Source organism: Eleutherodactylus coqui, chromosome 1, assembly GCF_035609145.1.
Source record: "Eleutherodactylus coqui strain aEleCoq1 chromosome 1, aEleCoq1.hap1, whole genome shotgun sequence".
NCBI classification, from domain to species: Eukaryota; Metazoa; Chordata; class Amphibia; order Anura; family Eleutherodactylidae; genus Eleutherodactylus; species Eleutherodactylus coqui.
Genome location: NC_089837.1, coordinates 53,200,930 through 53,226,943, shown reverse-complemented (window position 1 = coordinate 53,226,943; position 26,014 = coordinate 53,200,930). Strand labels below are relative to the sequence as shown.

Genomic DNA, 26,014 nt, shown 5'->3' with positions numbered 1-26,014 from the left:
AACCAAGCTTCCTAGCAGAGGATGGTTTCGATCCATCGACCTCTGGGTTATGGGCCCAGCACGCTTCCGCTGCGCCACTCTGCTGCATTGGGATAGCTTACAAGGTGCTGGTGAGGCAAAGCTGAGGAAGCCTCTGACTGTTACTAAGCCGCTAACAGGGAGCCACTCTCCGTGGGCAGTTGGGTACTCTTTTGAGTCACGCTGTTGTGTTCTAGTTTATCTCTTCTTTTCCTTTTTTTGATATTATTGTTTAGGTAGTCACTAGAGATGAGCGAACACCAAAATGTTCGAGTGCTCGTTATTCGGAACGAACTTCCCGCGATGCTCGAGGGTTCGTTTCGAACAACGAACCCCATTGAAGTCAATGGGCGACCAGAGCATTTTTGTATTTCGCCGATGCTCGCTAAGGTTTTCATGTGTGAAAATCTGGGCAATTCAAGAAAGTGATGGGAATGACACAGAAACGGATAGGGCAGGCGAGGGGCTACATGTTGGGCTGCATCTCAAGTTCACAGGTCCCACTATTAAGCCACAATACCGGCAAGAGTGGGCCCCCCCCCCTCCCAACAACTTTTACTTCTGAAAAGCCCTCATTAGCATGGCATACCTTTGCTAAGCACCACACTAGCTACAACAAAGCACAATCACTGCCTGGATGACAATCCGCTGCCACTTCTCCTGGGTTACATGCTGACCAACCGCCCCCCCTCCCCCCCACAGCGCACACCAAACTGTCCCTGCGCAACCTTCAGCTGCCCTCATGCCACACCACCCTCATGTCTATTTAGAAGTGCGTCTGCCATGAGGAGGAACCGCAGGCACATACTGCAGAGGGTTGGCACGGCTAGGCAGCGACCCTCTTTAAAAGGGGCGGGTCGATAGCCCACAATGCTGTACAGAAGCAATGAGAAATAGAATCCTGTGCCACCGCCATCAGGAGCTGCACACGTAGGCATAGCAATGGGGAACCTATGTGCCACACACTATTCATTCTGTCAAGGTGTCTGCATGCCCCAGTTAGACCGGGCTTTTTAATTCATAGACACAGGCAGGTACAACTCCCTATTGTGAAGTCCCTGTGGACCGACAGCATGGGTGGGTGCCAGGAAGCCACCGGCGGTACATAGAAATATCCCATTGCATTGCCCAACACAGCTGAGGTAGTAATGTCGTGCATAATGCAGGTGGGCTTCGGCCCACACTGCATGCCCCAGTCAGACTGGGGTTCTTTACAAGTGTACAGATGTATTAAAAACTCCGTGTGCACCTACAGCATGGGTGGCTCCCTGGAACCCACCGGCGGTACACAAAAATATCCCATTGCATTGCCCAACACAGCTGAGGTAGTAATGTTGTGTGTAATACAGGTGGGCTTCGGCCCACACTGCATGCCCCAGTCAGACTGGGGTTCTTTACAAGTGGACACATGTAGGTTAAACTCCCTGTGGACCCACTGCCTGGGTGGGTGCCAGGAAGCCACCGGCGGTACATAGAAATATCCCATTGCATTGCCCAACACAGCTGAGGTAGTAATGTTGTGTGTAATACAGGTGGGCTTCGGCCCACACTGCATGCCCCAGTCAGACTGGGGTTCTTTACAAGTGTACAGATGTGTTAAAAACTCCGTGTGCACCTACAGCATGGGTGGCTCCCTGGAACCCACCGGCGGTACACAAAAATATCCCATTGCATTGCCCAACACAGCTGAGGTAATGTCAGCTGTAATGCAGGTGGGCTAAAAATTAATTTGATTACACTGTAGGCGAGGGCCCACAAAAATTGCTGTATCAACAGTACTAATGTACATCCCAAAAATTGGCCATGGCCAGCCAAGAGGGCAGGTGAAACCCATTAATCGCTTTGGTTAATGTGGCTTAAGTGGTAACTAGGCCTGGAGGCAGCCCAGTGTAACGAAAAATTGGTTCAAGTTAAAGTTCCAACGCTTTTAAGCGCATTGAAACTTATAAAAATTGTTCAGAAAAATTATTTGAGTGAGCCTTGTGGCCCTAAGAAAAATTGCCCGTTCAGCGTGATTACGTGAGGTTTCAGGAGGAGGAGCAGGAGGAGGAGGAGGAATATTAGACACAGATTGATGAAGCAGAAATGTCCCCGTTTTGGATGGTGAGAGAGAACGTAGCTTCCATCCGCGGGTGCAGCCTACGTATTGCTTACGTATCGCTGCTGTCCGCTGGTGGAGAACAGAAGTCTGGGGAAATCCAGCCTTTGTTCATCTTGATGAGTGTTAGCCTGTCGGCACTGTCGGTTGACAAGCGGCTACGCTTATCTGTGATGATTCCCCCAGCCGCACTAAACACCCTCTCCGACAAGACGCTAGCCGCAGGACAAGCAAGCACCTCCAGGGCATACAGCGCTAGTTCAGGCCACGTGTCCAGCTTCGACACCCAGTAGTTGTAGGGGGCAGAGGCGTCACCAAGGATGGTCGTACGATCCGCTACGTACTCCCTCACCATCCTTTTACAGTGCTCCCGCCGACTCAGCCGTGACTGGGGAGCGGTGACACAGTCTTGGTGGGGAGCCATAAAGCTGGCCAGGCCCTTAAAGACTGTTGCACTGCCTGGGATGTACATGCTGCTCGATCTACGCACATCTCCTGCTACCTTGCCCTCGGTACTGCGCCTTCTGCCACTAGCGCTGTCGGCTGGGAATTTTACCATCAGCTTGTCCGCAAGGGTCCTGTGGTATAGCAACACTCTCGAACCCCTTTCCTCTTCGGGAATCAGAGTGGGCAGGTTCTCCTTATACCGTGGATCGAGCAGTGTGTACACCCAGTAATCCGTCGTGGCCAGAATGCGTGCAACGCGAGGGTCACGAGAAAGGCATCCTAACATGAAGTCAGCCATGTGTGCCAGGGTACCTGTACGCAACACATGGCTGTCTTCACTAGGAAGATCACTTTCAGGATCCTCCTCCTCCTCCTCCTCCTCAGGCCATACACGCTGAAAGGATGACAGGCAATCAGCCGGTGTACCGTCAGCAGCGGCCCAAGCTGTCTCTTCCCCCTCCTCCTCATCCTCCTCATGCTCCTCCTCCTGTACGCGCTGAGAAATAGACAGAAGGGTGCCCTGACTATCCAGCGGCATACTGTCTTCCCCCGCCCCCGTTTCTGAGCGCAAAGCAGCTGCCTTTATGGTTTGCAGGGAATTTCTCAAGATGCATAGCAGAGGAATGGTGACGCTAATCATTGTAGCATCGCCGCTCACCACCTGGGTAGACTCCTCAAAATTACCAAGGACATGGCAGATGTCTGCCAACCAGGCCCACTCTTCTGAAAGGAATTGAGGAGGCTGACTCCCACTGCGCCGCCCATGTTGGAGTTGGTATTCGACTATAGCTCTACGTTGTTCATAGAGCCTGGCCAACATGTGGAGCGTAGAGTTCCACCGTGTGGGCACGTCGCACAGCAGTCGGTGCACTGGCAGCTTAAAGTGATGTTGCAGGCTGCGCAGGGTGGCAGCGTCCGTGTGGGACTTGCGAAAATGTGCGCAGAGCCGGCGCGCCTTTACGAGCAGGTCTGACAAGCGTGGGTAGCTTTTCAGAAAGCGCTGAACCACCAAATTAAAGACGTGGGCCAGGCATGGCACGTGCGTGAGGCTGCCGAGCTGCCGAGCCGCCACCAGGTTACGGCCGTTGTCACACACGACCATGCCCGGTTGGAGGCTCAGCGGCGCAAGCCAGCGGTTGGTCTGCTGTGTCAGACCCTGCAGCAGTTCGTGGGCCGTGTGCCTCTTATCGCCTAAGCTGAGTAGTTTCAGCACGGCCTGCTGACGCTTGCCCACCGCTGTGCTGCCACACCGCGCGACACTGACTGCTGGCGACATGCTGCTGCTAACACATCTTGATTGCGAGACAGAGGAGGAGGAGGAGGAGGAGGAGGGTGCTTTAGTGGAGGAAGCATACACCTCCGCAGATACCACCACCGAGCTGGGGCCCGCAATTCTGGGGGTGGGTAGGACATGAGCGGTCCCAGGCTCTGACTCTGTCCCAGCCTCCACTAAATTCACCCAATGTGCCGTCAGGGAGATGTAGTGGCCCTGCCCGCCTGTGCTTGTCCACGTGTCCGTTGTTAAGTGGACCGTGGCAGTAACCGCGTTGGTGAGGGCGCGTACAATGTTGCGGGAGACGTGGTCGTGCAGGGCTGGGAAGGCACATCGGGAAAAGTAGTGGCGACTGGGAACTGAGTAGCGCGGGGCCGCCGCCTCCATGATACTTTTGAAGGACTCCGTTTCCACAACCCTATACGGCAGCATCTCAAGGCTGATGAATTTTGCTATGCGGACGGTTAACGTTTGAGCGTGCGGGTGCGTGGCGGCGTACTTGCGCTTGCGCTCCAACAGTTGCGCAAGCGACGGCTGGACGGTGCGCTGAACTACACTGCTGGATGGGGCCGAGGACAGCGGAGGTGAGGGTGTGGGTGCAGGCCAGGAGACGGTAGTGCCTGTGTCCTGAGAGGGGGGTTGCATCTCAGTGGCAGGTTGGGGCACAGGGGGAGAGGCAGGGGTGCAAACCGGAGGCGCTGAACGGCCTTCGTCCCACCTTGCGGGGTGCTTGGCCATCATATGTCTGCGCATGGTGGTGGTGGTGAGGCTGTTGGTGTTGGCTCCCCGGCTGAGCTTTGCGCGACAAAGGTTGCACACCACTGTTCGTCGGTCGTCAGGCGTCTCTGTGAAAAACTGCCAGACCTTAGAGCACCTCGGCCTCTGCAGGGTGGCATGGCGCGAGGGGGCGCTTTGGGAAACACTTGGTGGATTATTCGGTCTGGCCCTGCCTCTACCCCTGGCCACCGCACTGCCTCTTGCAACCTGCCCTGCTGATGCCCTTGACTCCCCCTCTGAAGACCTGTCCTCCTGAGTAAGCGTTGCACACCAGGTGGGGTCAGTCACCTCATCGTCCTGCTGCTCTTCCTCCGAATCCTCTGTGCGCTGCTCCCTCGGACTTACTGCCCTTACTACTACCTCACTGCAAGACAACTGTGTCTGATCGTCATCGTCCTCCTCACCCACAGAAAGTTGTTGAGACAGTTGGCAGAAGTCCCCAGCCTCTTCCCCCGGACCCCGGGAACTTTCGAATGGTTGGGCATCAGTGACGATAAACTCCTCTGGTGGGAGAGGAACCGCTGCTGCCCAATCTAAGCAGGGGCCCGAGAACAGTTCCTGGGAGTGTTCCCGCTCCTGAGCAGGTGTTATTGTAGTGGAGTGAGGAGGCTGGGAGGAAGGAGGAGCAGCAGACAGAGGATTCGGATTGGCAGCAGTGGACGGCGCAGAACTGCGGGTAGACGATAGGTTGCTCGAAGCACTTTCTGCCATCCAGGACAGGACCTGCTCACACTGCTCATTTTCTAATAACCGTCTCCCACGTGGACCCATTAATTGGGCGATGAATGTGGGGACACCAGAAACGTGCCTCTCTCCTAATCGCGCAGCAGTCGGCTGCGACACACCTGGATCAGGAGCTTGGCCTGTGCCCACACCCTGACTTGGCCCTCCGCGTCCTCGGCCGCGTCCACGTCCTCTAGGCCTACCCCTACCCCTCAGCATGCTGTATTACCAGTGATTTGATTTCACAGGCAGCTAATAAATTGGCGCAAGACTGCAGGCCAAATATAATTTTTTCCCTTTTTTGAAAACGAAAGGCCCCACTGCCTCTAGTGAATGAATAATCTAAGTTTAATAACTGTGCTGTTTTCCTGCTAATGTGTCACAGAACGTGAGGGTAGCATAGTTATTAACTGTGGCAGAGCAGGTATTTTTTTTCCCAATTAAGGAAAGCAAATGGCGAAGCCAGGAGTAAAACGTAGCTGGGTGCGTATGATTTTTACAGGTTGCACACGCAGCCGACACGTGTCCACCGGCGTTAGGACGGACAGAGGCAGGACAAATAGAATTATTTTCCGTTTTTTTGCACCAAAAGGCAGCACTGCGTATATTCTATGAACATGAGAAGTTTAATAACTGTGCTGTTTTCCTGCTAATGTGTCACAGAACGTGAGGGTAGCAGAGTTATTAACTGTGGCAGAGCAGGTATTTTTTTTCCCAATTAAGGAAAGCAAATGGCGAAGCCAGGAGTAAAACGTAGCTGGGTGCGTATGATTTTTACAGGTTGCACACGCAGCCGACACGTGTCCACCGGCGTTAGGACGGACAGAGGCAGGACAAATAGAATTATTTTCACTTGTTTTACAAGCAAAAGGCAGCACTGCGTATATTCTATGAATAATAACTGTGTTGTGGCCCTGCCTATACAATTCTTTCCCTGCAGTATCAATGGAGGGTGGAATGCTCTGCAGAGGCGATTTTGAGAAGCAAAAAAAAATGCAGCACAGCTAACAGCAGCCTGGACAGTACTGCACACGGATAAATATGGCCCTAGAAAGGACCGTTGAGGTTCTTGAAGGCTACACTCACTCCTAACACTCTCCCTGCCTATGCAGCACTTCTGTCCCTAATGCCGGGAGCAACGCTCTGCAGAGCCGATTTTGAGAAAAAAAAAATGGCACTGCTAACTGCAGCCAACACACAGCTATCAGTGGCCCTAATAAGGACCTTTGGGGGGTCTTGAAGCCTACACTAACTACCAATTCTTTCCCTACAGCAGCTCCGGTACAAACAACACTGTCCCTCAGCTAACTCACCAGGCATCTGAGCCGAACCGCGGGAGGGGCCGACTTTTATGTTCGGGTGACACCTGATCTTCCCAGCCACTCACAGCAGGGGGGTGGTATAGGGCTTGAACGTCACAGGGGGAAGTTGTAATGCCTTCCCTGTCTTTCAATTGGCCAAAAAAAGCGCGCTAACGTCTCAGGGAAGGAAGTGAAAGTAACCAGAACACCGCATGGTGTTCGTTACGAATAACGAACATCACGAACACCCTAATATTCGCACGAATATCAAGCTCGGAAGAACACGTTCGCTCATCTCTAGTAGTCACCTGAGAGAATATAGTTGACCTGACTGAGGATTTGGCCAGCGGCACAATGTGTGGTTGTCTCTGTGGTGCAATCGGTTAGCGCGTTCGGCTGTTAACCGAAAGGTTGGTGGTTCAAGCCCACCCAGGGACGGGCTTGCCTTTTGTTTGCGCCGTATGTTACACGTAAAGACGTGGCTGTCAGTGTGTCTGAGCCGTTTAAAAGCTTCAAAATGGTAATGCTAGCCAAAAAGGTCCTTCGAGCCGGAATTGAACCAGCAACCTAAGGATTGCTAATTTGCTTCTACAGTCCTCCACTCTACCAGCTGAGCTATCGAAGGCCAGTTCTTTGAGCGCCAAATATAAAAAGGCCATCATGCTAGAGTTTCAAAGCGCTGGCAAGTAAAGGTGTTGGAGGATGCAGGCATCGATCCCGCTACCTCTCGCATGCGAAGCGAGCGCTCTACCATGTGAGCTAATCCCCCTTGACTGCTGCTTCCACCTGTCTACTCTGATCAGCAATTTTAGCACATTCCCAGCATTCAAGAGTTTCCAAAGTTGAGGGCTTTTTTTTTTTTTTTTTTTTTTTTTTAAGTATAGATGTCACAAAAGTGAGATGCACTGGCCTTTTCACAGCCAAAAATTGACTATGCAGAAGGCTTAAGAGTGGCTCTGTGGCGCAATGGATAGCGCATTGGCCTTCTAGAGTGAAAGTGATTCAAAGGTTGTGGGTTCGAGTCCCACCAGAGTCGTACTTTCTAGCGCACTGTGGTAGCTTGTTGTGTGCTCTTAGGCAAAAAACCTGCCTAGGACTTCATTTGTTATCGTAGCCCTGCCTTGAAGCTTTTTAAGGCGACTGATTTAGCATTCAGTTTTGATCTGCAGTGCAAAGGGAAGAGCCCTTTTCTAAATGGCATATTAGAAAAAACTTTCTGACAGTGAGAGTGATCAATGAGTGGTACAGGTTACCACAGGTGGTGATGAGTTCTCCTTCCATGGAAGTGTTCAAACAAAGGCTGGACAAAGATCTGTCTGGAATGATTTAGGTAATCCTGCACTGAGCAGGTGCTTGGACCCGATGACCCTTCCAACTCTACCATTCTATGATCTTCTGTATTTAGGCATGTATGTCTGCATTGACAGAGAAGAGGACATTTTTTAAGAAACAAAGCGATTTCTCAAATTGGGCTGTCCAGGAAGATGTTGATGTGGTAGGGACTGCAAAAACCAAGCTTCCTAGCAGAGGATGGTTTCAATCCATCGACCTCTGGGTTATGGGCCCAGCACGCTTCCGCTGCGCCACTCTGCTGCATTGGGATAGCTTACAAGGTGCTGGTGAGGCAAAGCTGAGGAAGCCTCTGACTGTTACTAAGCCGCTAACAGGGAGCCACTCTCCGTGGGCAGTTGGGTACTCTTTTGAGTCACGCTGTTGTGTTCTAGTTTATCTCTTCTTTTCCTTTTTTTGATATTATTGTTTAGGTAGTCACCTGAGAGAATATAGTTGACCTGACTGAGGATTTGGCCAGCGGCACAATGTGTGGTTGTCTCTGTGGCGCAATCGGTTAGCGCGTTCGGCTGTTAACCGAAAGGTTGGTGGTTCAAGCCCACCCAGGGACGGGCTTGCCTTTTGTTTGCGCCGTATGTTACACGTAAAGACGTGGCTGTCAGTGTGTCTGAGCCGTTTAAAAGCTTCAAAATGGTAATGCTAGCCAAAAAGGTCCTTCGAGCCGGAATTGAACCAGCGACCTAAGGATTGCTAATTTGCTTCTACAGTCCTCCGCTCTACCAGCTGAGCTATCGAAGGCCAGTTCTTTGAGCGCCAAAGATAAAAAGGCCATCATGCTAGAGTTTCAAAGCGCTGGCAAGTAAAGATGTTGGAGGATGCAGGCATCGATCCCGCTACCTCTCGCATGCGAAGCGAGCGCTCTACCATGTGAGCTAATCCCCCTTGACTGCTGCTTCCACCTGTCTACTCTGATCAGCAATTTTAGCACATTCCCAGCATTCAAGAGTTTCCAAAGTTGAGGGCTTTTTTTTTTTTTTTTTTTTTAAGTATAGATGTCACAAAAGTGAGATGCACTGGCCTTTTCACAGCCAAAAATTGACTATGCGGAAGGCTTAAGAGTAGCTCTGTGGCGCAATGGATAGCGAATTGGACTTCTAGAGTGAAAGTGATTCAAAGGATGTGGGTTCGAGTCCCACCAGAGTCGTACTTTCTAGCGCACTGTGGTAGCTTGTTGTGTGCTCTTAGGCAAAAAACCTGCCTAGGACTTCATTTGTTATCGTAGCCCTGCCTTGAAGCTTTTTAAGGCGACTGATTTAGCATTCAGTTTTGATCTGCAGTGCAAAGGGAAGAGCCCTTTTCTAAATGGCATATTAGAAAAAACTTTCTGACGGTGAGAGTGATCAATGAGTGGTACAGGTCACCACGGGTGGTGATGAGTTCTCCTTCCATGGAAGTGTTCAAACAAAGGCTGGACAAAGATCTGTCTGGAATGATTTAGGTAATCCTGCACTGAGCAGGTGCTTGGACCCGATGACCCTTCCAACTCTACCATTCTATGATCTTCTGTATTTAGGCATGTATGTCTGCATTGACAGAGAAGAGGACATTTTTTAAGAAACAAAGCGATTTCTCAAATTGGGCTGTCCAGGAAGATGTTGATGTGGTAGGGACTGCAAAAACCAAGCTTCCTAGCAGAGGATGGTTTCGATCCATCGACCTCTGGGTTATGGGCCCAGCACGCTTCCGCTGCGCCACTCTGCTGCATTGGGATAGCTTACAAGGTGCTGGTGAGGCAAAGCTGAGGAAGCCTCTGACTGTTACTAAGCCGCTAACAGGGAGCCACTCTCCGTGGGCAGTTGGGTACTCTTTTGAGTCACGCTGTTGTGTTCTAGTTTATCTCTTCTTTTCCTTTTTTTGATATTATTGTTTAGGTAGTCACTAGAGATGAGCGAACACCAAAATGTTCGAGTGCTCGTTATTCGGAACGAACTTCCCGCGATGCTCGAGGGTTCGTTTCGAACAACGAACCCCATTGAAGTCAATGGGCGACCAGAGCATTTTTGTATTTCGCCGATGCTCGCTAAGGTTTTCATGTGTGAAAATCTGGGCAATTCAAGAAAGTGATGGGAATGACACAGAAACGGATAGGGCAGGCGAGGGGCTACATGTTGGGCTGCATCTCAAGTTCACAGGTCCCACTATTAAGCCACAATACCGGCAAGAGTGGGCCCCCCCCCCCCTCCCAACAACTTTTACTTCTGAAAAGCCCTCATTAGCATGGCATACCTTTGCTAAGCACCACACTAGCTACAACAAAGCACAATCACTGCCTGGATGACAATCCGCTGCCACTTCTCCTGGGTTACATGCTGACCAACCGCCCCCCCTCCCCCCCACAGCGCACACCAAACTGTCCCTGCGCAACCTTCAGCTCCCCTCATGCCACACCACCCTCATGTCTATTTAGAAGTGCGTCTGCCATGAGGAGGAACCGCAGGCACATACTGCAGAGGGTTGGCACGGCTAGGCAGCGACCCTCTTTAAAAGGGGCGGGTCGATAGCCCACAATGCTGTACAGAAGCAATGAGAAATAGAATCCTGTGCCACCGCCATCAGGAGCTGCACACGTAGGCATAGCAATGGGGAACCTATGTGCCACACACTATTCATTCTGTCAAGGTGTCTGCATGCCCCAGTTAGACTGGGCTTTTTAATTCATAGACACAGGCAGGTACAACTCCCTATTGTGAAGTCCCTGTGGACCGACAGCATGGGTGGGTGCCAGGAAGCCACCGGCGGTACATAGAAATATCCCATTGCATTGCCCAACACAGCTGAGGTAGTAATGTCGTGCATAATGCAGGTGGGCTTCGGCCCACACTGCATGCCCCAGTCAGACTGGGGTTCTTTACAAGTGTACAGATGTATTAAAAACTCCGTGTGCACCTACAGCATGGGTGGCTCCCTGGAACCCACCGGCGGTACACAAAAATATCCCATTGCATTGCCCAACACAGCTGAGGTAGTAATGTTGTGTGTAATACAGGTGGGCTTCGGCCCACACTGCATGCCCCAGTCAGACTGGGGTTCTTTACAAGTGGACACATGTAGGTTAAACTCCCTGTGGACCCACTGCCTGGGTGGGTGCCAGGAAGCCACCGGCGGTACATAGAAATATCCCATTGCATTGCCCAACACAGCTGAGGTAGTAATGTTGTGTGTAATACAGGTGGGCTTCGGCCCACACTGCATGCCCCAGTCAGACTGGGGTTCTTTACAAGTGTACAGATGTGTTAAAAACTCCGTGTGCACCTACAGCATGGGTGGCTCCCTGGAACCCACCGGCGGTACACAAAAATATCCCATTGCATTGCCCAACACAGCTGAGGTAATGTCAGCTGTAATGCAGGTGGGCTAAAAATTAATTTGATTACACTGTAGGCGAGGGCCCACAAAAATTGCTGTATCAACAGTACTAATGTACATCCCAAAAATTGGCCATGGCCAGCCAAGAGGGCAGGTGAAACCCATTAATCGCTTTGGTTAATGTGGCTTAAGTGGTAACTAGGCCTGGAGGCAGCCCAGTGTAACGAAAAATTGGTTCAAGTTAAAGTTCCAACGCTTTTAAGCGCATTGAAACTTATAAAAATTGTTCAGAAAAATTATTTGAGTGAGCCTTGTGGCCCTAAGAAAAATTGCCCGTTCAGCGTGATTACGTGAGGTTTCAGGAGGAGGAGCAGGAGGAGGAGGAGGAATATTAGACACAGATTGATGAAGCAGAAATGTCCCCGTTTTGGATGGTGAGAGAGAACGTAGCTTCCATCCGCGGGTGCAGCCTACGTATTGCTTACGTATCGCTGCTGTCCGCTGGTGGAGAACAGAAGTCTGGGGAAATCCAGCCTTTGTTCATCTTGATGAGTGTTAGCCTGTCGGCACTGTCGGTTGACAAGCGGCTACGCTTATCTGTGATGATTCCCCCAGCCGCACTAAACACCCTCTCCGACAAGACGCTAGCCGCAGGACAAGCAAGCACCTCCAGGGCATACAGCGCTAGTTCAGGCCACATGTCCAGCTTCGACACCCAGTAGTTGTAGGGGGCAGAGGCGTCACCAAGGATGGTCGTGCGATCCGCTACGTACTCCCTCACCATCCTTTTACAGTGCTCCCGCCGACTCAGCCGTGACTGGGGAGCGGTGACACAGTCTTGGTGGGGAGCCATAAAGCTGGCCAGGCCCTTAAAGACTGTTGCACTGCCTGGGATGTACATGCTGCTCGATCTACGCACATCCCCTGCTACCTTGCCCTCGGTACTGCGCCTTCTGCCACTAGCGCTGTCGGCTGGGAATTTTACCATCAGCTTGTCCGCAAGGGTCCTGTGGTATAGCAACACTCTCGAACCCCTTTCCTCTTCGGGAATCAGAGTGGGCAGGTTCTCCTTATACCGTGGATCGAGCAGTGTGTACACCCAGTAATCCGTAGTGGCCAGAATGCGTGCAACGCGAGGGTCACGAGAAAGGCATCCTAACATGAAGTCAGCCATGTGTTCCAGGGTACCTGTACGCAACACATGGCTGTCTTCACTAGGAAGATCACTATCAGGATCCTCCTCCTCCTCCTCCTCCTCCTCCTCAGGCCATACACGCTGAAAGGATGACAGGCAATCAGCCGGTGTACCGTCAGCAGCGGCCCAAGCTGTCTCTTCCCCCTCCTCCTCATCCTCCTCATGCTCCTCCTCCTCCTCCTGTACGCGCTGAGAAATAGACAGGAGAGTGCCCTGACTATCCAGCGGCATACTGTCTTCCCCCGCCCCCGTTTCCGAGCGCAAAGCAGCTGCCTTTATGGTTTGCAGGGAATTTCTCAAGATGCATAGCAGAGGAATGGTGACGCTAATCATTGTAGCATCGCCGCTCACCACCTGGGTAGACTCCTCAAAATTACCAAGGACATGGCAGATGTCTGCCAACCAGGCCCACTCTTCTGAAAGGAATTGAGGAGGCTGACTCCCACTGCGCCGCCCATGTTGGAGTTGGTATTCGACTATAGCTCTACGTTGTTCATAGAGCCTGGCCAACATGTGGAGCGTAGAGTTCCACCGTGTGGGCACGTCGCACAGCAGTCGGTGCACTGGCAGCTTAAAGTGATGTTGCAGGCTGCGCAGGGTGGCAGCGTCCGTGTGGGACTTGCGAAAATGTGCGCAGAGCCGGCGCGCCTTTACGAGCAGGTCTGACAAGCGTGGGTAGCTTTTCAGAAAGCGCTGAACCACCAAATTAAAGACGTGGGCCAGGCATGGCACGTGCGTGAGGCTGCCGAGCTGCCGAGCCGCCACCAGGTTACGGCCGTTGTCACACACGACCATGCCCGGTTGGAGGCTCAGCGGCGCAAGCCAGCGGTTGGTCTGCTGTGTCAGACCCTGCAGCAGTTCGTGGGCCGTGTGCCTCTTATCGCCTAAGCTGAGTAGTTTCAGCAGGGCCTGCTGACGCTTGCCCACCGCTGTGCTGCCACACCGCGCGACACCGACTGCTGGCGACATGCTGCTGCTAACACATCTTGATTGCGAGACAGAGGAGGAGGAGGAGGAGGAGGAGGAGGAGGAGGGTGCTTTAGTGGAGGAAGCATACACCTCCGCAGATACCACCACCGAGCTGGGGCCCGCAATTCTGGGGGTGGGTAGGACATGAGCGGTCCCAGGCTCTGACTCTGTCCCAGCCTCCACTAAATTCACCCAATGTGCCGTCAGGGAGATGTAGTGGCCCTGCCCGCCTGTGCTTGTCCACGTGTCCGTTGTTAAGTGGACCGTGGCAGTAACCGCGTTGGTGAGGGCGCGTACAATGTTGCGGGAGACGTGGTCGTGCAGGGCTGGGAAGGCACATCGGGAAAAGTAGTGGCGACTGGGAACTGAGTAGCGCGGGGCCACCGCCTCCATGATACTTTTGAAGGACTCCGTTTCCACAACCCTATACAGCAGCATCTCAAGGCTGATGAATTTTGCTATGCGGACGGTTAACGTTTGAGCGTGCGGGTGCGTGGCGGCGTACTTGCGCTTGCGCTCCAACAGTTGCGCAAGCGACGGCTGGACGGTGCGCTGAACTACACTGCTGGATGGGGCCGAGGACAGCGGAGGTGAGGGTGTGGGTGCAGGCCAGGAGACGGTAGTGCCTGTGTCCTGAGAGGGGGGTTGCATCTCAGTGGCAGGTTGGGGCACAGGGGGAGAGGCAGGGGTGCAAACCGGAGGCGCTGAACGGCCTTCGTCCCACCTTGCGGGGTGCTTGGCCATCATATGTCTGCGCATGGTGGTGGTGGTGAGGCTGTTGGTGTTGGCTCCCCGGCTGAGCTTTGCGCGACAAAGGTTGCACACCACTGTTCGTCGGTCGTCAGGCGTCTCTGTGAAAAACTGCCAGACCTTAGAGCACCTCGGCCTCTGCAGGGTGGCATGGCGCGAGGGGGCGCTTTGGGAAACACTTGGTGGATTATTCGGTCTGGCCCTGCCTCTACCCCTGGCCACCGCACTGCCTCTTGCAACCTGCCCTGCTGATGCCCTTGACTCCCCCTCTGAAGACCTGTCCTCCTGAGTAAGCGTTGCACACCAGGTGGGGTCAGTCACCTCATCGTCCTGCTGCTCTTCCTCCGAATCCTCTGTGCGCTGCTCCCTCGGACTTACTGCCCTTACTACTACCTCACTGCAAGACAACTGTGTCTGATCGTCATCGTCCTCCTCACCCACAGAAAGTTGTTGAGACAGTTGGCAGAAGTCCCCAGCCTCTTCCCCCGGACCCCGGGAACTTTCGAATGGTTGGGCATCAGTGACGATAAACTCCTCTGGTGGGAGAGGAACCGCTGCTGCCCAATCTAAGCAGGGGCCCGAGAACAGTTCCTGGGAGTGTTCCCGCTCCTGAGCAGGTGTTATTGTAGTGGAGTGAGGAGGCTGGGAGGAAGGAGGAGCAGCAGACAGAGGATTCGGATTGGCAGCAGTGGACGGCGCAGAACTGCGGGTAGACGATAGGTTGCTCGAAGCACTTTCTGCCATCCAGGACAGGACCTGCTCACACTGCTCATTTTCTAATAACCGTCTCCCACGTGGACCCATTAATTGGGCGATGAATGTGGGGACACCAGAAACGTGCCTCTCTCCTAATCGCGCAGCAGTCGGCTGCGACACACCTGGATCAGGAGCTTGGCCTGTGCCCACACCCTGACTTGGCCCTCCGCGTCCTCGGCCGCGTCCACGCCCTCTAGGCCTACCCCTACCCCTCAGCATGCTGTATTACCAGTGATTTGATTTCACAGGCAGCTAATAAATTGGCGCAAGACTGCAGGCCAAATATAATTTTTTCCCTTTTTTGAAAACGAAAGGCCCCACTGCCTCTAGTGAATGAATAATCTAAGTTTAATAACTGTGCTGTTTTCCTGCTAATGTGTCACAGAACGTGAGGGTAGCATAGTTATTAACTGTGGCAGAGCAGGTATTTTTTTTCCCAATTAAGGAAAGCAAATGGCGAAGCCAGGAGTAAAACGTAGCTGGGTGCGTATGATTTTTACAGGTTGCACACGCAGCCGACACGTGTCCACCGGCGTTAGGACGGACAGAGGCAGGACAAATAGAATTATTTTCCGTTTTTTTGCACCAAAAGGCAGCACTGCGTATATTCTATGAACATGAGAAGTTTAATAACTGTGCTGTTTTCCTGCTAATGTGTCACAGAACGTGAGGGTAGCAGAGTTATTAACTGTGGCAGAGCAGGTATTTTTTTTCCCAATTAAGGAAAGCAAATGGCGAAGCCAGGAGTAAAACGTAGCTGGGTGCGTATGATTTTTACAGGTTGCACACGCAGCCGACACGTGTCCACCGGCGTTAGGACGGACAGAGGCAGGACAAATAGAATTATTTTCCGTTTTTTTGCACCAAAAGGCAGCACTGCGTATATTCTATGAACATGAGAAGTTTAATAACTGTGCTGTTTTCCTGCTAATGTGTCACAGAACGTGAGGGTAGCAGAGTTATTAACTGTGGCAGAGCAGGTATTTTTTTTCCCAATTAAGGAAAGCAAATGGCGAAGCCAGGAGTAAAACGTAGCTGGGTGCGTATGATTTTTACAGGTTGCACACGCAGCCGACACGTGTCCACCGGCGTTAGGACGGACAGAGGCAGGACAAATAGAATTATTTTCCGTTTTTTTGCACCAAAAGGCAGCACTGCGTATATTCTATGAACATGAGAAGTTTAATAACTGTGCTGTTTTCCTGCTAATGTGTCACAGAACGTGAGGGTAGCAGAGTTATTAACTGTGGCAGAGCAGGTATTTTTTTTCCCAATTAAGGAAAGCAAATGGCGAAGCCAGGAGTAAAACGTAGCTGGGTGCGTATGATTTTTACAGGTTGCACACGCAGCCGACACGTGTCCACCGGCGTTAGGACGGACAGAGGCAGGACAAATAGAATTATTTTCCGTTTTTTTGCACCAAAAGGCAGCACTGCGTATATTCTATGAACATGAGAAGTTTAATAACTGTGCTGTTTTCCTGCTAATGTGTCACAGAACGTGAGGGTAGCAGAGTTATTAACTGTGGCAGAGCAGGTATTTTTTTTCCCAATTAAGGAAAGCAAATGGCGAAGCCAGGAGTAAAACGTAGCTGGGTGCGTATGATTTTTACAGGTTGCACACGCAGCCGACACGTGTCCACCGGCGTTAGGACGGACAGAGGCAGGACAAATAGAATTATTTTCCGTTTTTTTGCACCAAAAGGCAGCACTGCGTATATTCTATGAACATGAGAAGTTTAATAACTGTGCTGTTTTCCTGCTAATGTGTCACAGAACGTGAGGGTAGCAGAGTTATTAACTGTGGCAGAGCAGGTATTTTTTTTCCCAATTAAGGAAAGCAAATGGCGAAGCCAGGAGTAAAACGTAGCTGGGTGCGTATGATTTTTACAGGTTGCACACGCAGCCGACACGTGTCCACCGGCGTTAGGACGGACAGAGGCAGGACAAATAGAATTATTTTCACTTGTTTTACAAGCAAAAGGCAGCACTGCGTATATTCTATGAATAATAACTGTGTTGTGGCCCTGCCTATACAATTCTTTCCCTGCAGTATCAATGGAGGGTGGAATGCTCTGCAGAGGCGATTTTGAGAAGCAAAAAAAAATGCAGCACAGCTAACAGCAGCCTGGACAGTACTGCACACGGATAAATATGGCCCTAGAAAGGACCGTTGAGGTTCTTGAAGGCTACACTCACTCCTAACACTCTCCCTGCCTATGCAGCACTTCTGTCCCTAATGCCGGGTGCAACGCTCTGCAGAGCCGATTTTGAGAAAAAAAAAATGGCACTGCTAACTGCAGCCAACACACAGCTATCAGTGGCCCTAATAAGGACCTTTGGGGGGTCTTGAAGCCTACACTAACTACCAATTCTTTCCCTACAGCAGCTCCGGTACAAACAACACTGTCCCTCAGCTAACTCACCAGGCATCTGAGCCGAACCGCGGGAGGGGCCGACTTTTATGTTCGGGTGACACCTGATCTTCCCAGCCACTCACAGCAGGGGGGTGGTATAGGGCTTGAACGTCACAGGGGGAAGTTGTAATGCCTTCCCTGTCTTTCAATTGGCCAAAAAAAGCGCGCTAACGTCTCAGGGAAGGAAGTGAAAGTAACCAGAACACCGCATGGTGTTCGTTACGAATAACGAACATCACGAACACCCTAATATTCGCACGAATATCAAGCTCGGAAGAACACGTTCGCTCATCTCTAGTAGTCACCTGAGAGAATATAGTTGACCTGACTGAGGATTTGGCCAGCGGCACAATGTGTGGTTGTCTCTGTGGTGCAATCGGTTAGCGCGTTCGGCTGTTAACCGAAAGGTTGGTGGTTCAAGCCCACCCAGGGACGGGCTTGCCTTTTGTTTGCGCCGTATGTTACACGTAAAGACATGGCTGTCAGTGTGTCTGAGCCGTTTAAAAGCTTCAAAATGGTAATGCTAGCCAAAAAGGTCCTTCGAGCCGGAATTGAACCAGCAACCTAAGGATTGCTAATTTGCTTCTACAGTCCTCCGCTCTACCAGCTGAGCTATCGAAGGCCAGTTCTTTGAGCGCCAAAGATAAAAAGGCCATCATGCTAGAGTTTCAAAGCGCTGGCAAGTAAAGGTGTTGGAGGATGCAGGCATCGATCCCGCTACCTCTCGCATGCGAAGCGAGCGCTCTACCATGTGAGCTAATCCCCCTTGACTGCTGCTTCCACCTGTCTACTCTGATCAGCAATTTTAGCACATTCCCAGCATTCAAGAGTTTCCAAAGTTGAGGGCTTTTTTTTTTTTTTTTTTTTTTTAAGTATAGATGTCACAAAAGTGAGATGCACTGGCCTTTTCACAGCCAAAAATTGACTATGCAGAAGGCTTAAGAGTGGCTCTGTGGCGCAATGGATAGCGCATTGGCCTTCTAGAGTGAAAGTGATTCAAAGGTTGTGGGTTCGAGTCGTACTTTCTAGCGCACTGTGGTAGCTTGTTGTGTGCTCTTAGGCAAAAAACCTGCCTAGGACTTCATTTGTTATCGTAGCCCTGCCTTGAAGCTTTTTAAGGCGACTGATTTAGCATTCAGTTTTGATCTGCAGTGCAAAGGGAAGAGCCCTTTTCTAAATGGCATATTAGAAAAAACTTTCTGACGGTGAGAGTGATCAATGAGTGGTACAGGTTACCACGGGTGGTGATGAGTTCTCCTTCCATGGAAGTGTTCAAACAAAGCCTGGACAAAGATCTGTCTGGAATGATTTAGGTAATCCTGCACTGAGCAGGTGCTTGGACCCGATGACCCTTCCAACTCTACCATTCTATGATCTTCTGTATTTAGGCATGTATGTCTGCATTGACAGAGAAGAGGACATTTTTTAAGAAACAAAGCGATTTCTCAAATTGGGCTGTCCAGGAAGATGTTGATGTGGTAGGGACTGCAAAAACCAAGCTTCCTAGCAGAGGATGGTTTTGATCCATCGACCTCTGGGTTATGGGCCCAGCACGCTTCCGCTGCGCCACTCTGCTGCATTGGGATAGCTTACAAGGTGCTGGTGAGGCAAAGCTGAGGAAGCCTCTGACTGTTACTAAGCCGCTAACAGGGAGCCACTCTCCGTGGGCAGTTGGGTACTCTTTTGAGTCACGCTGTTGTGTTCTAGTTTATCTCTTCTTTTCCTTTTTTTTTTTAAACATTAGATTTTTTTATTAATTTTAACAAACATACAAGTCATTGGTACATAGTAGCATAAGAGATTTGCACATAATCAACGAATATTTAGTATCAGATTCAGACTGTGCTATTTGTGTTAGTATTTTGATTAAGTTACTTTACTACAATTGGTAACATTCCACAACTTTACAATCAAAATATGTAACTGGTATGGTAACCACTCTGTGCTATATAGGATAGTACTCTATTGAGATTTTATTGCACATTCTTATATTGTGGTTATGGTATAGTCATGTACTATTTTCTATAACTTACACTTAGCGTAATCGTTGTGTTCCTCTAACAACCTGTATTCCACACATATTTTGCAACGAACATATAACATATGAACAAACTCAGTAACAAGGCTTCACGCATCTGTGTGATTCAACTGTTACTTTTTTAAGGATATTCTCCAAGTCTCCCAGGTGTCATTAAATTTTTTGGTGTTCTTATTCCGGAACGCCAACCATTTTTCAAAAATATATTGTTCGTCCATACGTCTTTTAAATTCTTCTATGTCTGGGGGTAATGGATTTTTCCAGTGTCTTGCTATTATGGATTTGGCGGTCATTAGGGAGTGAGCAAGTACATATCTTATCTGTTTAGGAAACGTTTCCAAGCCCATCAGCAATATATACATTTTGGCGTCTTTAGGTATGTAGCACTTCAATGTGCTTTGTAAGAACATGGTTATGTTTTCCCAATATACTTTTAGTGTTGGGCAGGACCAAAAAATATGTGATAATGTGCCTTTTTGGCCGCAGCCTCTCCAGCACAAACCATCTCCCAGGTTCGATCTATTGTATAAAAGTGATGGGTTGTAGTACCATCTTAGGTTAATTTTGGTTTGTACTTCTAGTATGTTAAGTCCCATAGTGGATTTTGTCATTAACGTATTCGAGCTGGACCATTGATCCAGAGGTATCTTTTCTTTGAGTTCTAGTTCCCAGTTCGACATGTATGTTTTTTTTGCTATTGCTTTGTTGTTGGTTAGTATGTCATAATAGTCTCTTGTCTCCGATTTACCTTCGAGAGGGTTTGTGAGAATTTTCTTAATGATTGTGGTCGGGAGTTTTACTTTGTGTAAGGGTTTCTCTCTTAAGAGAGAGCAGATTCTAAAGTATGTAAATTTTTCGCTCTGCGGGAGGCCATAGACAGTACTTATTTCTGTAAAGCTTTTAATTTCTCTCTTGGATGTTAAGTCCTCTACGTATCTGACTCCTCTAACGCTCCACGGTTTCATATCACAGTTAGGTAAAAATAGATTGAGTGTCTCGATAGGTATGCGGGGAAATTCCGTTTCATCGGATATGCTTATTTTTTTAGTGAGTTCTTTCCATGTTTGGATCGCGGCTTGTAATGTAGGGGGAATGTTTTTAAGTTGGGTGTCTATGCTTTTTGGGAATATTAAACCGTCTATTGAAGTAGCAAGCATTAGTGCCTGTCCAGGTAGATCATTTATATAGCTTTTTTCTACATTGGGCCAGCCTACTGTGTTGTTGGTACTGATTAATTGTCTAGTTTGGTTTAGTATATTAGCTTCGTAGTATGCCATTAGATTTGGTACTCCCGCTCCTCCCTTTTTCCGGTGGAGTGCTAATATTGACAGGGCTAAACGTGGTTTCTTTCCACTCCATAAAAAGTTATTTAGTTGTTTTTGGAGTTTAGAAATTGTAAGCTTGGAGATAATAAGTGGTAAGGTTCTAAAATGGTACAGGACTAGTGGGAGGACTTTCATTTTGTAGGATGTGATCTTGCCCATCCACGACAGTTTTAAACCTGATAAATGGTCAATTACTTTCTGGGTGGAGTTAAGCAGTTTGGGGTAATTTTCTAGTTCTATGTCTCTGGTGGATGGTGTCAACGTTATTCCCAAGTAGGGTATGCCTTTTTTTTTCCACTCAAAGGGAAATTCCGCCCGTATTGCATTTTCTAGGTTTGTAGATACCCCCAGACCTAGAATAAGGGACTTGTCTATATTCAACTTGTATAGAGATACATTACTAAATTGGTTGATTATTTTACATGCCATTCTTAAAGATTCTAGGGGGCGGGTCAGTGTCAAAATGACATCGTCAGCGAATAATCCTATTTTGTATTGTCTGTGATTTATTGGGATTCCCTTTATTTCAGAGGAGGTGCGAATTAGTTCTGCTAGTGGCTCTATAGCCAGCACGTACAAAATAGGAGACAATGGGCAACCCTGCCTTGTGCCATTCGAGATTGATAGGGGGACCGACAGGGTACCATCCACCAAAACAGTGGCTGTGGGAGCTGAATACAGGGCCCGGACGGCACTTATCGTGTTTTCTCCAAAACCAAATTTTTTCATTGTCTCAAAGATGTACTCCCAATGGACTCGGTCAAATGCCTTTTCGGCGTCCAGGGCCAGCATTATTGACGGCACCTTAGATGTTTCTATTGAATGTATTAGATTTAGAATTTTCCGTGTGCCGTCCGAGGCCTGTCTCCCCTTTACAAACCCCATTTGGTCAGAGTGTATTATGTCTGGGAGTATGTCCACCATTCTACGGGCCAACGTTTTAGCGTAGATCTTAGTATCGGTATTAAGTAATGATATAGGACGGAAGTTAGTTGGTGTATTTGGTTCCTTTCCAGGTTTTGGTAGGACTACAATTGTGGCCTGCAGCATCTCTTGTGGGAAGAAGCCTCTTTCTTTGATCTTGTTAAATGTGTTAGTGATATGGGTTAAAAGTTGGGGTAAGAAGTTTTTATAGTACTCTGCTGAATACCCGTCCGGCCCAGGGGCTTTCTGGTTCTTTAGGGATGCTATGGTGTCTATTATTTCCGAGACGGAGAACGGGGCGTCCAAGAGGTCCGTTTGTAAGGATGATAGCTTCGGTAGGTTAACCTTTTGCAAGAAAGCATTGATTGATTCCTTGTCTGGTTGTTTTGTTTGGGGATCATTTTTTAAGTTATAAAGTTTGCTGTAGAAAGAGCAAAAATTGTCTGCAATATGTTTGGGGTTCGATAGTTTTTGTTTTTTGTCCTGGAAATTCCAAATGTAGGGGATATTTGCTTTTATTGTTTTTCTTTTAATCAGATTTGCCATCCATTTGGATGGCCTATTAATTGCTGAATAGCTGTCCGCTCGCTGAGCAGTAATTTCTCTGTCAAAATCCCCTAGTAATGTTTTCCGTAGGGCCAGTCTCAATTTATGTAATTCGGTATGTGTGTTTTGGTCTGGGGAAACTTTTAAAAGGGATTCCTTCAGTTGTATTTGGGTTAGAATTTCATCTGTTTTTTTTGTTTTATCTCTTTTGTATTTGGAGCCTAGTTTTATTAAAATTCCTCTTATGTATGCCTTATGGGCGGTCCACACCATTGCTGGGTCTGTTTGTGGGATGGCATTGAATTTAAAGTATTCAGTTAATGCTTCTTGTATTTTTTCCCTGTATTTGGGAATGCTCATTAAATAAGTGTTATTCCTCCATGATTTAGTCGGTGCTCCAAGGCCCCTTACATTCAGTGTTGTTATGATTGGTGCGTGGTCGGACCAAGTAGCCGTCCCAACCTCCGCTTTTTGTATTGATGCTAAGAGTTTCCTCTCAACTAGACATAAGTCTATGCGCGAGAAGGATCTGTGTCTATTTGAATAGTGTGAGTATTCTTTTGCAGAGGCGTTGGAGCACCGGAACGTATCATAAAGCGCATTTTTGTGTAGCCATTCTCCCAGGGTGGCATTTCTTTTAAGTTTTGGGTTTGTAGTGTCGAGTTCTCTATCAGGTACTAGGTTGAAGTCACCATTTATCATTATTGGACCTTCCGCTACTTGGTTAATTTTTTTTTTGAGTTTGTTAAGAAAATTAATTTGCTTTGAATTTGTTACATATGTGTTTACTAAGGTTATTTTTGTATTCCTAAGGGAACCTACTAAGATTAAATAGCGACCCTTCGGGTCACCAATCTGTTTATCGATGGTGAACGGAGCTCTGTCTCGGAATGCCACCATCACACCCGCCTGTTTTTTTGGGGCACAAGCAAATAAGACCTGCGGAAACATTCTATGGGACATTCTGCTTTTATCTACTTCTAACAAGTGGGTCTCCTGGATACACATAATGTCAACATTTTGCATAATTGCCTCTTTCCACGCAGATCTTCTCTTGAATGGCGAGTTCAAGCCGTTGGCGTTAAGCGATAGGACTTTCACCGCCATGTGGATGGTGGGTGGCGGCAAAGTTGGAGACTTGGGAATTCCTGTGATGCGCGAATGCCTGAGGAAACAAAATAACAAAAAAAAGAGAACCAAACAATATCCTCATTTTGTATAGGGCCAGAACACACGGATGCGTTTGGCGTGAAAGTCAGAATGTTGAGGATTAAACTGACAAATACAGGGCAAGTTAGAACTTGCATTTTTCGGTGGGGGGAGAAAAAGTTCAGCTATCTTGAGCAGGCACTTCATGAGACGTTGTTTAGTATCTATTGGAGGTGAGGTCTTCTGAATCATTGCGGGGGTGAGGAGCTCCGGCTGGTGTGATGCTGGCGTCTGTTTTTTTCTGTGTTGGCGTTTGTATAGGATAAATTTTGCAGTGTAATTCCCCAAGAGTTTAGGGTGTCTGTCGCAGATTTAGGGTCTTGGAGGATATGGGTCCTTCCTTCTTTTGTAACTATAATTTTTGTGGGAAATCCCCATTTGTACTGGATATTGGCTTTTCTTAAGGAGGCAGTGATCGCTGCGAAGCTTCTCCTCGCTTCCAAGGTGGATTGCGATAGGTCAGCGAATATTCGCAATTCAGAGTATGGGTTTGGCAGGGGTTGGAGCTTTCTTGTTGCGTTCATTAGGGCTTCTTTTGCGCCAAAATAATGAATTCGAGCTATAACGTCTCTGGGGTATTCCTCTTTAAGGAATTTTGGGCGCGGTAATCTGTGGGCCCTATCTATCTTGAATTCTTGCATTGGCGTGTTGGGAAGCATGGTCTGCATAAATCGTGTAATGTAGTTTACGATTTCCGCATTGGAGACATTTTCGGGTATCCCTCTTATTTTGACGTTGTTGCGTCGATTTCTATCCTCTAAATCGGATAGTTTGAGTTGCAGTTTGTTAACTTTTTCTTCTAGATCGTAGTGGGAGTCGATTAATGAGTTATGCGAGCCCACCACTTCCTCCAGTTTTTTATCATGTTTTTCTATTTTGTTGTTAATGTCCCGAATGGAGGAGTTTACTGTCGAGGTTAACATTGAAATGTCTGCTTGTATGGTGTTTCTCAGCGCCAACACTATTTCCTTTATATACAGCTCAGTCACCGGTTTGTTTGATGCAGTGAGGTTATCTAATTCTATGTCGGCTCCTTTTTCATGGAGATAATCAGCTCCTGAAACACTTTCAGCATTTTGAGACATCTTCTGCCTCTGTTTTTCTGGGCTGCTTGTGGGGGTTCTTAGTGTGTGTGTAAGAGCCCCCTTGGCATTGTTTTTCCCCCCATTCACTGCTCTGTCTTTTGAGCCTCCCATTGTGGCTGTGTTATACTGTGAGCCTCCGGCTGCCTCAGCAGGGTTATCTGTTTCTCTCTCCTCCGCTATCACATATAAGTGTTCAGCCTCCGGATCACTCTCAGCAGTCTGAGATATTCTCAGCTTCTGCTTTTCTGGGCTGCTTGTGGGGGTTCTCATTATGTGTGGCAACGTGGTCAGCACCATTTTGGGTGCAGGGGGTCCCTTGGCAATGTTTTTCCCCCCATTCACTGACCTTTTTCTTGTGCCTTTCGGTATAGCTGATGTGTGCTGAGAGCCTCCGGTCGCTCCGGCAGAGCTGTCAGATGCAGTCTCCTCCGCTGTGGTTTCTAGTGCAGAGCGGCTGTCAGTCACTTGCTCCCGGTCCCTGCGGGCTGCTGGCAGGATCTCCTGTGCGGCCATTGCAGAGGGGGACCCACGTGCCACAAAGAAGGACTCCAGCTTTGTCGGGACTGGTTTTGAGCCTCTCCTTCTTGCTGACATGCTGTCCTGGTAGGTTCGTTTATCTGCTTTTGCGGTTTTCCACCTCCAACAGTGCTTTTTATGGCTAGAAGTGCCTGTTTCCAAACGGAGCCTAAAGATTTGCTGCTGTTCCGGTGCCTCTCCAAGCCACGCCCCCCTTCTTTTCCTTTTTTTGATATTATTGTTTAGGCAGTCACCTGAGAGAATATAGTTGACCTGACTGAGGATTTGGCCAGCGGCACAATGTGTGGTTGTCTCTGTGGCGCAATCGGTTAGCGCGTTTGGCTGTTAACCGAGAGGTTTGTGGTTCAAGCCCACCCAGGGACGGGCTTGCCTTTTGTTTGCGCCGTATGTTACACGTAAAGACGTGGCTGTCAGTGTGTCTGAGCTGTTTAAAAGCTTCAAAATGGTAATGCTAGCCAAAAAGGTCCTTCGAGCCGGAATTGAACCAGCGACCTATGGATTGCTAATTTGCTTCTACAGTCCTCCGCTCTACCAGCTGAGCTATTGAAGACCAGTTCTTTGAGCGCCAAAGATAAAAAGGCCATCATGCTAGAGTTTCAAAGCGCTGGCAAGTAAAGATGTTGGAGGATGCAGGCATCGATCCCGCTACCTCTCGCATGCGAAGCGAGCGCTCTACCATGTGAGCTAATCCCCCTTGTCTGCTGCTTTCACCTGTCTACTCTGATCAGCAATTTTAGCACATTCCCAGCATTCAAGAGTTTCCAAAGTTGAGGGCTTTTTTTTTTTTTTTTTTTTAAGTATAGATGTCACAAAAGTGAGATGCACTGGCCTTTTCACAGCCAAAAATTGACTATGCGGAAGGCTTAAGAGTGGCTCTGTGGTGCAATGGATAGCGCATTGGACTTCTAGAGTGAAAGTGATTCAAAGGTTGTGGGTTTGAGTCCCACCAGAGTCGTACTTTCTAGTGCACT

The 26,014-nt window shown here is 49.0% G+C and overlaps 1 non-coding gene across 1 annotated transcript; it reads left to right on the top strand.

The window, feature by feature from the left end:
• The first annotated feature begins 8,464 nt into the window (after nt 1-8,464).
• TRNAN-GUU (transfer RNA asparagine (anticodon GUU)) lies at nt 8,465-8,538 on the top strand. Its single transcript has one exon. It is a non-coding gene; the product is annotated as a tRNA-Asn (tRNA).
• Nucleotides 8,539-26,014: the final 17,476 nt, after the last annotated feature.